Source organism: Anser anser (genome assembly GCF_964211835.1).
Source record: "Anser anser genome assembly, chromosome: 18".
NCBI lineage: Eukaryota > Metazoa > Chordata > Aves > Anseriformes > Anatidae > Anser > Anser anser.
The window spans coordinates 13,351,619-13,364,744 of record NC_139739.1 but is presented as its reverse complement, the minus strand read 5'-3'; the positions used below and the strand labels follow the sequence as shown (position 1 = coordinate 13,364,744).

General features: G+C 39.7%; 1 protein-coding gene across 3 annotated transcripts in view; it reads left to right on the top strand.

Moving 5' to 3' along the window:
- The window catches only part of LOC310883252 (uncharacterized protein), a gene marked incomplete at its 5' end in the record, with an annotated part of 38,488 nt that overhangs the window by 19,839 nt on the left and 5,523 nt on the right, over window positions 1–13,126 (top strand). For all 3 annotated transcript variants that reach the window (XR_014573402.1, XR_014573403.1, XR_014573404.1), the window contains one exon: window positions 610–763. The remainder of the gene's footprint in view (window positions 1–609; window positions 764–13,126) is intronic.

Sequence of the window (13,126 nt, the reverse complement as noted above, 5' to 3'; positions counted from 1 at the left end):
CGTGCCTCGAGGCAATGCAAGCAGGATTTTCTCTTTAAATCGCAGCTAATTAGAATGAATAAATCCAATGAAATAGCAGCAGTGAATATTAATTGGAATAAAATCCTAAATCTCACCTAGGTGTATTCTGGATATTCTGTTGAATTTTTTTTGTCCGTCCAGACTCATACAAATACATTTGTGTATGTGTGTGTGTCCATGCCTAAGGTAGCATGAAAAGCAAATTAAAAATCACAAATACCAGTGTAATTGTATTTTGGTAGTAATTTCCAGCAAAAGTATTTATGTAGCCATTTTGAAATCTGTGTCTTCCTCACTAGAACACTTTATTTGAGAAAAGGTAGAGGGCAAGACAAGGCATCCAGTTCAGATTTCAACCCAGGCCATTCTGTGATTTCCATGACATATGCGGCAAATAGATAAAGATACAGAGTGAAATTTTGAAAATATTTGTTGGAATGGGACCTGGGCACCTGGCAGTCCTCCTGAAAATCAGTGGGGCTTGGATGAATTCGTCAATTTTGGAAATGGTAGAAATTTCATTAGTAATTACAAATTTCATTAGTAATTACATTACTAATTTTGAAATGTTATTTCTCCTGTTGCAAGGACAAAAGTCAGTTCAGGGGACCTGATGAAACAAATCCACAGGAATTGGACTCTTCATGCATTGCAAACTGAAGAAAGGGCTAAATCCATGTGCTACAGATGCTTGCTGAGTGCAGTTGGATGCGTATTTCCAGGAACAGAAACTCACCCTACTGTAAGTCCTGTGCTCTTTGCTCTCCTTTGATTTCAATGAGACCATGCACGTGAGGACACAGTCTTTTCAGGTCCACTTTCTAGATACGGCAATTTATTTATTTGTTAATGGTAAAATATGAAGAAGAAAATCAAAACGTATGCATTTTACCTGTGTTTTAATGATGCAGTACAAAATTCTTTTACCTAATTGTAACAAAGACAGGCAGTTCCCACAGTAATAACACTGGATGGGATTGAGGAGAGTAAAAGTCTTTCTGGAAAACAGATATTATAACATAAACTCATAGATTTTTTGTCGTATAGGAAGACTTTCTTTACATTTTACCACTGGCTTACTACTTAAAATGCTGGCTTACTACCTAAAACTAATTTCCTTTACAGAACAAGCAATTTAAAATGCAGTATTACAAACACCTTTGTCTGGAATTCTGATCCTTAAAGATATATTATTTTTAAAATTCTTGGATGGGGCAAAAGACCTTTTAATTTAAGTGTTTGACTTGGTTCTACAGTTTCTGTTTGGTTGCTTCTCTATATATTTTTTCATAATGCTGGGCAAGTCACCTCTCTTTCATTCAGGCTCAAATTGGATGACAAGAGCTGGAGCATGCCTGCTGTCTTTGCCCCCTTCATAGCCTTAAAGAGAAGCCTCAGTAAGAAGGAAAGTGAACAATTAATTAACATCACTTGATCTGGCATTATTCATTCACTCAAAAAATTGCATGTGAGAGACAATAGGATGGAATGATCGAGGCTGATTAAATATGTGAAGTGCATCTTTTTCAAAGAGGTGGTGCTGGCTCAAGCTTTGAAAAGGTTTTGAGAGGTATTGCTTTGCTTACATGATTTATGTGTGGTTTGTTTTTTAATGCATTTCTGGTCTTCTCTATTGAATGGAAATGCTGAAAGAATCAAATTACCCTTTTCAAAGATAAAATAATACAAAAGGGGAAACAATTATTTCAAACCTCTTCCTTTTCAAGGTGTAATCAACGCAAAAGCTAAATACATTGCAGAAGGTATATTCTATTCTGCTGTTTGCAAAGTTATCGGTTCCAGTGTCCAAAGCAGCTTTGAGCTGTCTCTTCTCATACTCTAGGACAGCCTATCTCCTCTCCGGTGAATTTAGTGGAAGTCCTTGTGATCAGTGTGTCTACGAGGGCACATATTCCCATCCCCAGCCTGTTACTGCATTACACAAGAAATCTCCAATTTAGCCTCTAATCCTGGCAAGCATTTCTTGGACCATACCACTATCGTTTCATGTTGGCCAAGTTTAAAGGGGGAGGAGAAAATTAGCCAGCTGCTTTTAAAAACCCTCGGAGCATACTGTATTTACTGAGATGGGTAGTAAAGACAAACTTTGGTTCTGTTGTTTTCATTTTGGATAAAGCCTGTGTTATGTTTCGGGAACAGAGATCACGTTTTCTTGCACTTGTGTCCTATGATTGGCGTCTTGCTTAAAGACTGTGAGGAATAATCTTGTGCTCCAAAGGAAGTTGGCAATAAAGTTTACTCTATAAAAAGAAACATGCAGTTAGGATACAGTTTCCTATTCTGAGTCAAAGCAGGGTGTCGAGTCAGAAATTCCGACCTAGAGGGTCAGGAAAGATTCCAGGACTTCCTGAATCACAACTGAAATGTGCAGCCACCCTCCTGTTCCCTTCCTTTCACCCTTTTGGCCCAAGTCCCACTGGGCTTACTACTCAGACTTATTTGATTCAAATCGCTGTATGGCTGGTGCTTAATGTGAATACATACTGTGCTTTCCCCGTGCTGTCGCTTCTCCTCATGTGTCAGCTGAGTACTCTTGTTTCTTCTCTACACGCTGTGCATGTGACCAGTTTCCCCGATATTTAGGAGACTTTTTCATACCTAAACCACAGGAGACACTAAACCCTACCTTAAACTGATGTAGATAACAACTCTTGTTGTTTCCAATGTCTTTGCTCATGACATTTCACTTGTAAAACAGAAATACTAATGAAGCTCTTTGGATAGGGATTTTATTCCATACTCACTTTTTTGTTAGAATTATTTTGAGAACACAACTTTTTAAACAAAGATTATTTTCTCCTTTAAAAACCTTTGGACATTAGAACAAAAGCATGCACTTTGTTTCCGTGTGATCATATTTACAATAAAGACAGCTCAAGGTGCTGTCTTTATTACATGGCAGAGCGTTCTGTATTGGCTGCGACTTTGCAGACACATTTGTGTTGGGAACTTTCCTCACTTCTCTGTTTCTACGTGTAGATGCTTGGCAACTTAACCAGAGAATAGGAAATATTTCTCATAGTTTTCATTCTCACGTCGTTGTGGCTCCCAAATATATGGTCACAAAGTAATATAAGAAACCATAAATGATACATGCAGTGTATAACATTGTTCTGTAATACTTTATGATGTGAAGAAGTGAAATTTCAAATCTGCCTGGAAAGAAGGCAAAGTATAAAATGAATTAATATCTCTTGTAATGTAGAACTGCTTAAATTTGATGAAGTGGAGCTAGTAGGACTGACTTACATGGATGGTTTTACTGAGTCATTTATTGTATCCCATCCTCCTGGTCTTCTAACATGATTTCTTTCTCTCCACCGTTATGCAAACAGCACATGCAAAGGATGAAATGTTCAAATGTAAAGATAATGCAGTAATTAGCGAAGACAATAGGCACCTAAAAAAGAGAAGAAAATCTAAAAGATGAAATAAAGTTAGAAGGGAAATTAACTTGTAGGTAAGTAAATTCATGAGATGAGCAAATTCACTGAAAGATTGATTGGGGGTTCTGTGGTTCGAAGAGCATTCTTTTGCAAGGTGCCTACCACGATGTCATTAGGTAAAGCAGTAAGTGGTAAAACAAGGCAAAATAAGTCAGTGCCTTAATCACCAGGCTTTAATAATTCTCCTTCTCTTTTGCCCAGTGTATCTTTCACTCTGCTGCACAATGGACTATCATCAAAGGATGGGTGGAGAACACTTCACCTAGAACACCCTGTAATTTAGCAGTTAGGTCATTTTCATGGGAGATGCGGGTTTGAACCTCCACAGGCAGATGTCTCCCACTTCCTTGTTACTGGATTAAAAGGGGACATTACCCCACTGTCTTAAGAAAATATTTTCTAGAAAAAGACCTTAGGTTCCTAAACTTGAGAAGAATGTTCTTGGCTGGGGATCCAGTTGCATCAGAGTTGAGCAAAGGTGGCCATGAAGGTCAACGTCTTGTTTCTGAGGACCAAGAGGTATCCAGCCTTGTTGAAGGGAGAGACTTTGTACCATGGCTTTCTTCAGTGTTTCCCGCTGGCTGGGCTAAGAGTCCTCTCAGCAACACGTTATCTTCTGTGACTGCCTTTCTGAGGAACTAAACTTCCTTCACGAATGTATGTCCTGAACACATGCCTGTGGACGCCTTTCTGGAAGAAGAGTGCCTTCTTTCAGACAGGCTCACGCGTCAGCCTAAGTTCATTGTAAATCTAGCCCTCAGTGCTTTTCCTGTCAGATTAACCTGTCTGGTAGCTCTCAGGTGTAGACCAAACCAACTAAGTATGATGCCAGCACCTCAAGCTCTTGATTCTTCTCTGCTTTTTTCAGCAGGAAGGTGCGAAGTGGTCCTGAATCAAAGACATACTATTCTACACTGACTTGGCACATCTGTATGGGGCACGTGTTTGGATAACACGGAATCTAGCCTTTATTCTTCCTTGACATGAAAAAACCTGCATCCCAAATCCAATGCCATGCTGAAAAAACTATCTCAAGCTTCTTCCCCATTCAGGATAGTGGCAGTTGTTTACCTTTCTTATTTCTCATTTGCTATGCAGCAGCCAAAAAGATGTCAAACTGTGAGAGCGAGCATGGGATGGCAGTCTCTCCTTTACTGCTTTTACTACTAGCATATGCAGGTTATTTTAGATGATGATTCCTTTGCAGGAGAAACAATGAAGTGCATGAATCAAACGTTTTCACAGCGGTTGAAAACTATACATTGGCAACAAATGGGAGCGGGAAAACATTAAAGCCAATGTAGTAATAACAGGCAGGGAAAAAAGAGAGAGATGGGGTGGAAGATAACAAGGTGTTGGGTAGAGCGCACAAGCTGAACAGGAAAAATTAGACGAGGAAAGGAATGTGAAAAAATGGAGAGGTAAAGGTTGAGGAATCTGTCTGGCCAGGTAAGTAAGCTGTAAGAACTGCAGACTGACCTCAGATGAGATATAATATGTATTTTCACAACATCTTAATAATAGTAGTGAAGCAATTGGATTGCACAATGGTCTGAGAAATGGATGCTTCTAACACTGATTTCTAGCACCTGGCTTTGCAGTGTGGTGGCCAGGAAGCCTCTCTCCGTGCAGTAGGATACACCAATGTTTGGGTGTGCAGGGGACCAGCAGATGCCTTGCAGCTGCCTTCCGTGAGCCTGGCCACTTCTGAGCTTCAGCTTCTGTGGTGCTTTTGAGATGAATCTCCATTGGACTCTTCTGTGTCCTTTACGTGTGAGTTTCTTTTATCTGAGCTGCTTTTATGCAGGTGAAGGAAAAGGTTTGGTGTCCAGCACTTAAGTGAAATTTTATGGCTTGAGGTTTTCATATAGCTTGTTCAAGGAGTTTAAGGCACATGGCCAAACACACAGCTGATCTGTGTTTTGGTTGTACAAATGTCCCTGTGTTGAAACCTGAAGAGCTTTTTCTTTTCCTGTTCTTATCCTGGAAACTACTCTTAAATCTGTGTCCAACAGATGGCCCCTCTGCGTTCACTGACGGACTTAGGGCTCGTTGTGGGCTGGAGTGACCATACTGCAAAACCCCCAAACCAACCGCGCATTTCCCGAAGGCAAAGGTTGAAGACTCAGAGTTTGTGGGCCCATTTTTGTGGTGTGCCCCTGTGGTGAAGGATCAGACCGATAGCATTTGCTTCACAAGTGATACCAGTGCATATGCCTAAGCACTGCCTTTCCCACTGAGCACAGCTTTCCTTTATTCCCCTTTTACATCACGCTTGCCTTTTCTTTGTTGTTTGTTTGGGCACAGAATCTCTTATACACGCAGTCACTTCATGAATCCTGCAGAGGATTGCCTTTTTTTGTTTTTCCCTTTTGAACCTGAAGGCATAATGTAGCATGTTTCACAGCCACAGCCTTACTGATCTGAAAACCTGCTGGTGACACTCACGTGCAGTTTGCCCTGCAGCTGAATTAACCCAGGTCTGTAGGAGAAAAGCGCAGACCTTGAGCTGCTCTGCTTTTCCCTTTCGGTGTACCTAAGCCACTTTAAAACACGGCAAATTTATAACGTGTGGTGTCATCTCACAGCCTCTGCCAATGAATGTAAATGGCGTAAAGAGCATGTGGAACAGATGGAATGAGACATGCACGTAAAGAATTAAAGTATTTGTGAGGGAATTTGGCAAGGATATTGGAATGCTTCAAGCTCTGTGTACGGGGGTGGCGAGAGGGAGACCGGGATGAGCTGGGGGGGGCTGTATTCTGGTGATCCATTTCTTTCAGAAACAATATGTGACCTATTTCTGTAATTGTGCTAAACACAGCAACACATATTCCTTTTTTTCCCTGCTCCTGATACCTTTCCAGGAAGCTTGACAACTTCTTTACGTGGAGAAAATGTTTCCTTTGGGAAGAGATGTGAGGTAGTTGTTTTTTTTTCTTTTTTTTTTTTTTCCAAATACTAGAGGAAATGAAGAATAGCGAAGAGAAAAAAACAAAACAAAACATGAGGAGGAACAGAGTGACGTGTTGCACTGTCAGTAGTAGTGCACTTACCTGTGCCCCATGCAAGAAAGTAGCATAAGCAGCGAAGGAAGTATTAGGTTAATGCAGTTGTTAAATTCACTTTTGTGAAATGACTTAGGTTTCTAATCTGTAAATGGTCTCGAGTATTGACTTAGCCTGTTTTTAAAATTACTTTTTAGGATACGTTGGCCACACACAAACAAGAGAGCTTTTTGAGTGGCTAATCAAATTGGAAAGGAAGAAGTGACATAAAGAAAAGCCAATGGAGAGTGGAATAAAAAGCAATAGGCTTTTACAGACCCATTCCTCTCGTGCTTCCCATAGGTACACCTGGGGACTAACATGTTCAACCAGTTCATTGCATAGCCCTTACCTTGGAAGGTACTTCTGGAAGCTCTTGACCACAGCTTGGATTTTTTTGAGAGCAGTCTTGCAGGGAGCTGCCTGCTCAGCTGCAAGCCACTGGTCACACACTCACACAGCTTTCGGTGACATCCCAGTCTGAATCACTTCAAGCCAAGTCTGTAACCTTCAGCCTCCCTTTCTCAGTGAGGGGTAATAGGAGCACTAAGTCTGGATAAAGGTCTTGTTCACAGCTAATATCATACAAGTGAAGAGAAGGTTTCTTCCAGCCTCAGGAAAAGCAGACACATTAACTGAAAAGATTTCTGGAAGAAAAAAAATGACTTTCGGTTGAACAATGCAGACTGGCAGTCCTAAGAAAAGGTAACACCTGATGGTTTTCATTAAATCACTAACACAGCTTCTAGCAGTGCTACTGGACTTTAAAGGAAGCCCACATCCAGTTAGTTTGCCCCAGAAGAAATCCCGAAACAATGATGTGTATAGAGGAGACAACTCAGGTTTCCCTTGATAATCATAAAGGGCTCAAATTACCTTCCTTTCCATCCCCAAAGGGGGCATAAATACTTCATTTATGAGATTGTTTGCGCATGACTAATCTATTTCTACTTGCTAATTGTAATGAGTAATGCATCTTACAAGACAAATATTAGCTTGTAATAATACCTGAACAAGTAGATTTATAACCGTTAAGCGAAAATACAAATAATTAGCAGAAGCTGACTGGTGTTATCTTCTAATTAACTGTAAAGACACTTCCTATTTGGAAGAAAAAGTATCAGGATCTCTCAGGAAGCTGTAGAAAGAAGCAGGCCAAGCTACTGTTCTCTTGAAAAGTAGGCACTAGTCAGGTAATATTTAATTTTCGTGGGAGCTGAATTCAGTCATACTTCCCCCACTGACGTCAGTGCAAGAAAAGCACTTTCAGCCTGTTCCTACCTGCTGAGACCATATGTCCACTGGGAAGAATTTGGCAGCCATCTCCTAGTAGAAGTAATTATAGGAGACAGGAACTGTTCTGGTAGCACAGTTCGGGACTTATTTCTGCACGGCCCGACTAGCTGACCACTACTTACGAAACTTGATCTGAAGGAATGTTGTTGACCAAATGCTGGGTTTGATACGTACAGTGCGTCCGACTTGGGCTGTTGTGCCTTGTCTAAACAGACCACCAGAACCCTGCAGCGAAGTTACAAGTGCTTTATTAAATGTGGGTTCTCCTGAAGTAAGGTGGGTATCAGAATCATTACAGAATACATCTCCCGATTGCTTTGTGTTTATTGACACAAACAATGCCAAAGTGATTTCCCAGCTGTTCGGCTGCAAAGTTTGTGTACAGGCTAAAGTGCCGCAGCTCATATTGTATTTGAAAACTGAACTTAAAGGAATTCTGTTGCCTTTGGTACCGCATGAATGTCTGCTTATGTGCTCTCCGGGGACTTGTGCCCTTGCTGCCGAGAGGCAGGGTTTGAGTATTGATTCCCACCCTGTGCCAGAACGTCCCTGATAGGGAGATCGCTGGCTGACCCCAGGCTGGAGCCAAAGTACACAGCAGCATCCAGGCAGCGGGCGTGATGACAGAGTTTGACCTCAGGTATTAGCCTGCGGCAGAAGCAAGTGCGACGCTGTAGACACAGCGTCTGCAAACGGATGGAACTGATGGACTCCTGGCTCTGAAGCTGCAAACTGGATTTTGGCACATATATGGTATCACTACTTCAAAAATAGTGTTCTGGAATAACTTTTTGCCACGCTGATGTAATTCTTTGTTTAAAATCTGCAAGTATTACCTGAAATACTGGGCCTATATTACAGACAGACATTCAGAAGCCAATTGACTTCCCTAAAACCATGAAGGGAATTGAGGATAATGCTTTAAATGTTATCCAGCTCTTACGCTCCCAATTCCTTTCTTCAATTTTGCTATCTTCTGTGTTCTTAATACCCTGAGGAGAGATCTAGAGACTGGGAATTTGCTCACCCTGCAACTCCGGGGGTCTGTGTCCTGTTGGATGTTAGTAAAGACTTTCTGTGTCTGCTGTGCTAAACAGCAACAAAATAAAGACTTGCATGCATTTGTACAGTCCATCATCCTGGGCTAACATTAAAAGACAAAATAGAGATTCAGTAGCATGAATAACTTTCTCATTTTCCTCAAGCTGAACAGCTGTGATTTTAGTTTAGATTTTACCCAAAAATATTTCTTCCAAGTATGAATTTGGAACACCAAATGTGTTTTGTCAAACACTGTATTAGCTTGGAGTTCTAGAACAGAATTTAGACACTGCTGTGTGCCTGACTTGTAGCTTTGTCAATCGTCTTAAAAAATCTCTGTTAGCAACACTCGCCATACTTCTATCAAAAAAAAAAAAAAACTAATCTCAGAATAAGGCTGTACCCCAAAAGCCGGGATAAATACAAAATAATCAGTGAGTACAACCACTACTTGTTTCCTAATACGAGTGGAAAGGTTTGTTTAAATCAGCAGAGTTGATCTTTGCCCAAGTTGTGTCCATGTGCCAGGAAACCGAAGGTCATCCCGGATTAGACAAGAACAAAATCATCTACAGCCTTCAGAAAATAAGGTTTCTAATATGAACTGCTCTTAGTCCAAGCGGGCAGTGGATGGTAAAGAACAAGAAGGCAAGGACAATTCCTGCTTTGGGCCAGAAAGCCTGCTGCTGTCATAACCAGGTTGATGTTACTCCTTCCATCTGGTTTTGCAAACCCATTCACGTTTTTAATGCTCTTCTGCATAAAATCTCAGTCAAAGAATTTTCAGCAAAAAGTATTAACTGAGATGATATGTAGGTATTAGTTTTGTTGTATGTCTTAAGTGAGGCCAAGAGGCTTCAGTCTGCATGCAAGGAAACAATAAATATTACTGTAAAAATCATTTTATCACATGTCAAGCAAAGACAGCCGTTTCAGTTTCTTCCTGAGATGAGTGGTTTCTGTCAGAAAAATCCAAAAAAGCAGTAAAGCAGCATTCGCTGGCCTGCAGAAAAACAGAAGGATGAACAGATATCTCTAAGCTTGCCCAGCAGTCTGAAAGATAGGTTCCCGTTAAACAAACATTTCAAGCTGTGGCTAGTTTCCTGAGTAATTAAATCAAAAGCAGTTGAAATATTTTATTACCTATGAGTATAATTTCTTCTAAGACTAATCTTTTAAGTTGTTAGTAGTAGGAATGTAAAATAGTATCCTTGTAAAAATCCTAGTAAAATAGGATTTCCTCTGTAATTCCTTTTTAAGGTTAGGGCCCATGAAACCTTAAAATCACAGAGAAATGAGTTGTTTCATTTAACAAGGCTTGGAAATAGGGATGTCAACACAGGGCATCTGTGGAAGTGCTATGCCTCTAATTCTTTTATTCATTCTCTGAATTTCAGCAAAAGCTTTCAGCACAACATTTATCTGCAGTTGATGGATAACCGAATGCATAAAACTGAAAAAAAAATAATATCAAAGACATCTAATGAATTATTTTAATACGTGGATCTTTCACAGAGCAAACATCATCTTCCGTATGTTTTGTTTTCTATAAAAATACAGTTTATATGTGGCTTGAAGACAGGATTTAGCTAGAACTCACTATTTGCTCTGATTTACATTTCTTACAACTGAGCTGTGAGTGAACTTGACAGCTTTGTGGCCAAAAGGAAGTCCTGATACTTAGGGTCCGGAACAAAATGGCCTTAAAGAAGTAAGAGAGCAGTAGCAGAATGTAAACCAAAACATTTCTCACTTAATCTCATTATCACTGATGGGCCTCCAGTGGGTCCTTCCTAGTTGTTCACACTCCCAGACTTGGAGCAGGATGGGGGAAAGGAAGGACAGAAGGGAGAACAGGCATCAAAAGTAGAAATTAATGCAAATGCTGTAATGCGTGTGCCTGAGGAAAGTGAAATGCATGGACATAACCTTTGCATTTTTGTCAATGCACCTGTGACTCACTAACTTTTTTAGTTTTTAGTTGAGCTTCTCTCTTTAAATGACAAAGTCCATGACAATGGTATCTACTTCAAACTGGTTTCTGTTCACCCCAGTTTTGTTCAGGATACAGCAGGAACAACTGCACAACCCTTTTCGGGTCCCAAACTTGTTCAATGGTTTCTTTTCTCATCGGTTTGCAACCTAACTTTTTAGCCTGAGAAATCTAGAAGTACAAAAAGCTGGGGTGCTACAATCAGATATACTTTTAATGATAAGAAAAGCAAATCTAGAGAAAAGAGGAGAGGAAAAATTGCAATTCAAATTTAATAGTGCCTGTAATGACTTGAGTATGAGTGATGGATATATGTACAATGAGATATTAAAAATGATCCCTTCCTTACAAAGAATCTGCACACTGGTTGCTAAAAGACCTGAAGTTCTGGAGCTGTTGTCTAGAACGAGTTTATTGTATGTTTTCAGGTGGTGGCAACTCTTGTCATGTATCCATATAGAAATGCGTTAGGCAGTGCTTCAGTTGAGTGTATACTGTGATTTTACTGTGATACTGTTTTCTAAAGAATCCTGGTTTTCTTTCTTTTAACAGTGTGTGAAATTTTTTACATCAGAGTACAATCAAAATAGCCCTACAATTACAAGGATGTGTTAAAGTCAACTCTCGGAGAGCTTTTATTCACAGTTACATGATTTGCAAGAAGAGAAAGGGTATTTCTAGAAAAGAAAGAATTCATATTTGAAGGGAGATGAGGTAGGAGATAACTGAAGACAAACTGGCAGCAGAAACCCACGAGAGCTGCATTGGTTCAGGCTCTAATGTGGTCAGTGATCACAGACCATAGGCCACATTTTTCATTCCTCTATTGTAACAGAACTTGAACGTGACTTAAAGAAGAACACAGATTTCCTAGGGCTTATAACAGAGCCTTTACGTTATCTTTTCCTGATACAGTAAAGCAAGACAACTGTTAGAATTAAAAAAATTGTAATTTGCTTATATTTTTCCTGCACTTTGTCTAGAAAGGCCATACTGCCTCTGACAGACTTTTTTTTTTTCTTTTTTTTTTTCTTTTTTTTTTAATTCTGAACTGCAGAGTAAACCTTGTAAGCTTGGCAGGATAAATCCATATGTATTTCAGGGCAATATTTTGCAATTCTTGTTTTAACAGCCATAAACACCTTCTAATGCCAAAGGGGAAGAGGACTTTAATCCAGATAAAATAAATTTCTTAAACACTAAAAACTGTACTCAGATTTATGGGCCAACTTTAATATTTGAGCTCCCATGCCAAAAGCTGCACATTCCACATGTGCAGCACGGGGTGTTGCCTGACTGCCTGCTTCCAAGGTCATAGCACATCAAGCTACATCACCCATCCAGACCTACCCTGCGATCTATTCCAATGAATAAACTTGGAGTTTTGTTCTCAGAATGTGTTCGCCAAATGTTATTTCCATATTTACTTTGCCTTTTAGCCTTAAATCTTTTAAATTTTTCTCTCTTGTAGTATTTTTATCCTGTATCTTATTTCACACCTTTTAATAAGCTGAATTCTTACCAAGCGAGCACAACAACATCTGAAAGATGAAATCTATCTCTTTGATGGTATGAAACCATGACCCAACAGGCCCACTCTCTGCCTAGAGGGCTAGTAGGAGCTTCATGTTAGATTATTAAATCCTTTAGAAACTCAGGTATGTTTATTCATAATGCAAGGTATCTAGCAGACATCACAATTCTTTCCTCTTTTGAGTTCAAAAGTAATTTACAATTAAAAAATATTTGCCATTTTGCTCCGCTTAAATCACGCTCCGCTTTTATTCTGGAGTACTTTCAGTTGTCATTTTCTCCTTTCTGGTTTTCCAAATAGCTCATTTGCCTCAGTCCTACAGAATATTTAAATGAGAATTTACAATTGTGTCTCACAGAAACCAGCAGGGCATGCTGATGCACAAAACTGTTCTTTACCTCCAACTAAAAATAAACACACTCCTTGGGCAGCTCCCTTGTTGTAAGTCCTTGCTGGCCACCACCTCATGTGGAGACTTCTACCACTTACACATCAGCTTTGTAAAGGTCCCTGTGGCGCCTTTATATATATATAATATATATATATATTTTAACTGAAAGCTTGCTACCACATCAATAGCATTTTGACTTTCAGATTGGACATCATACATGGGACTGCCTAAAGCTTTAATTATTAATCTTATTTAGTACTATTTTCAACTACTTTTATTTTTAGCACGGTATTTTCTTGAGAGTAACGGTTTGCATTTGGCTATGGTTTTATTCAT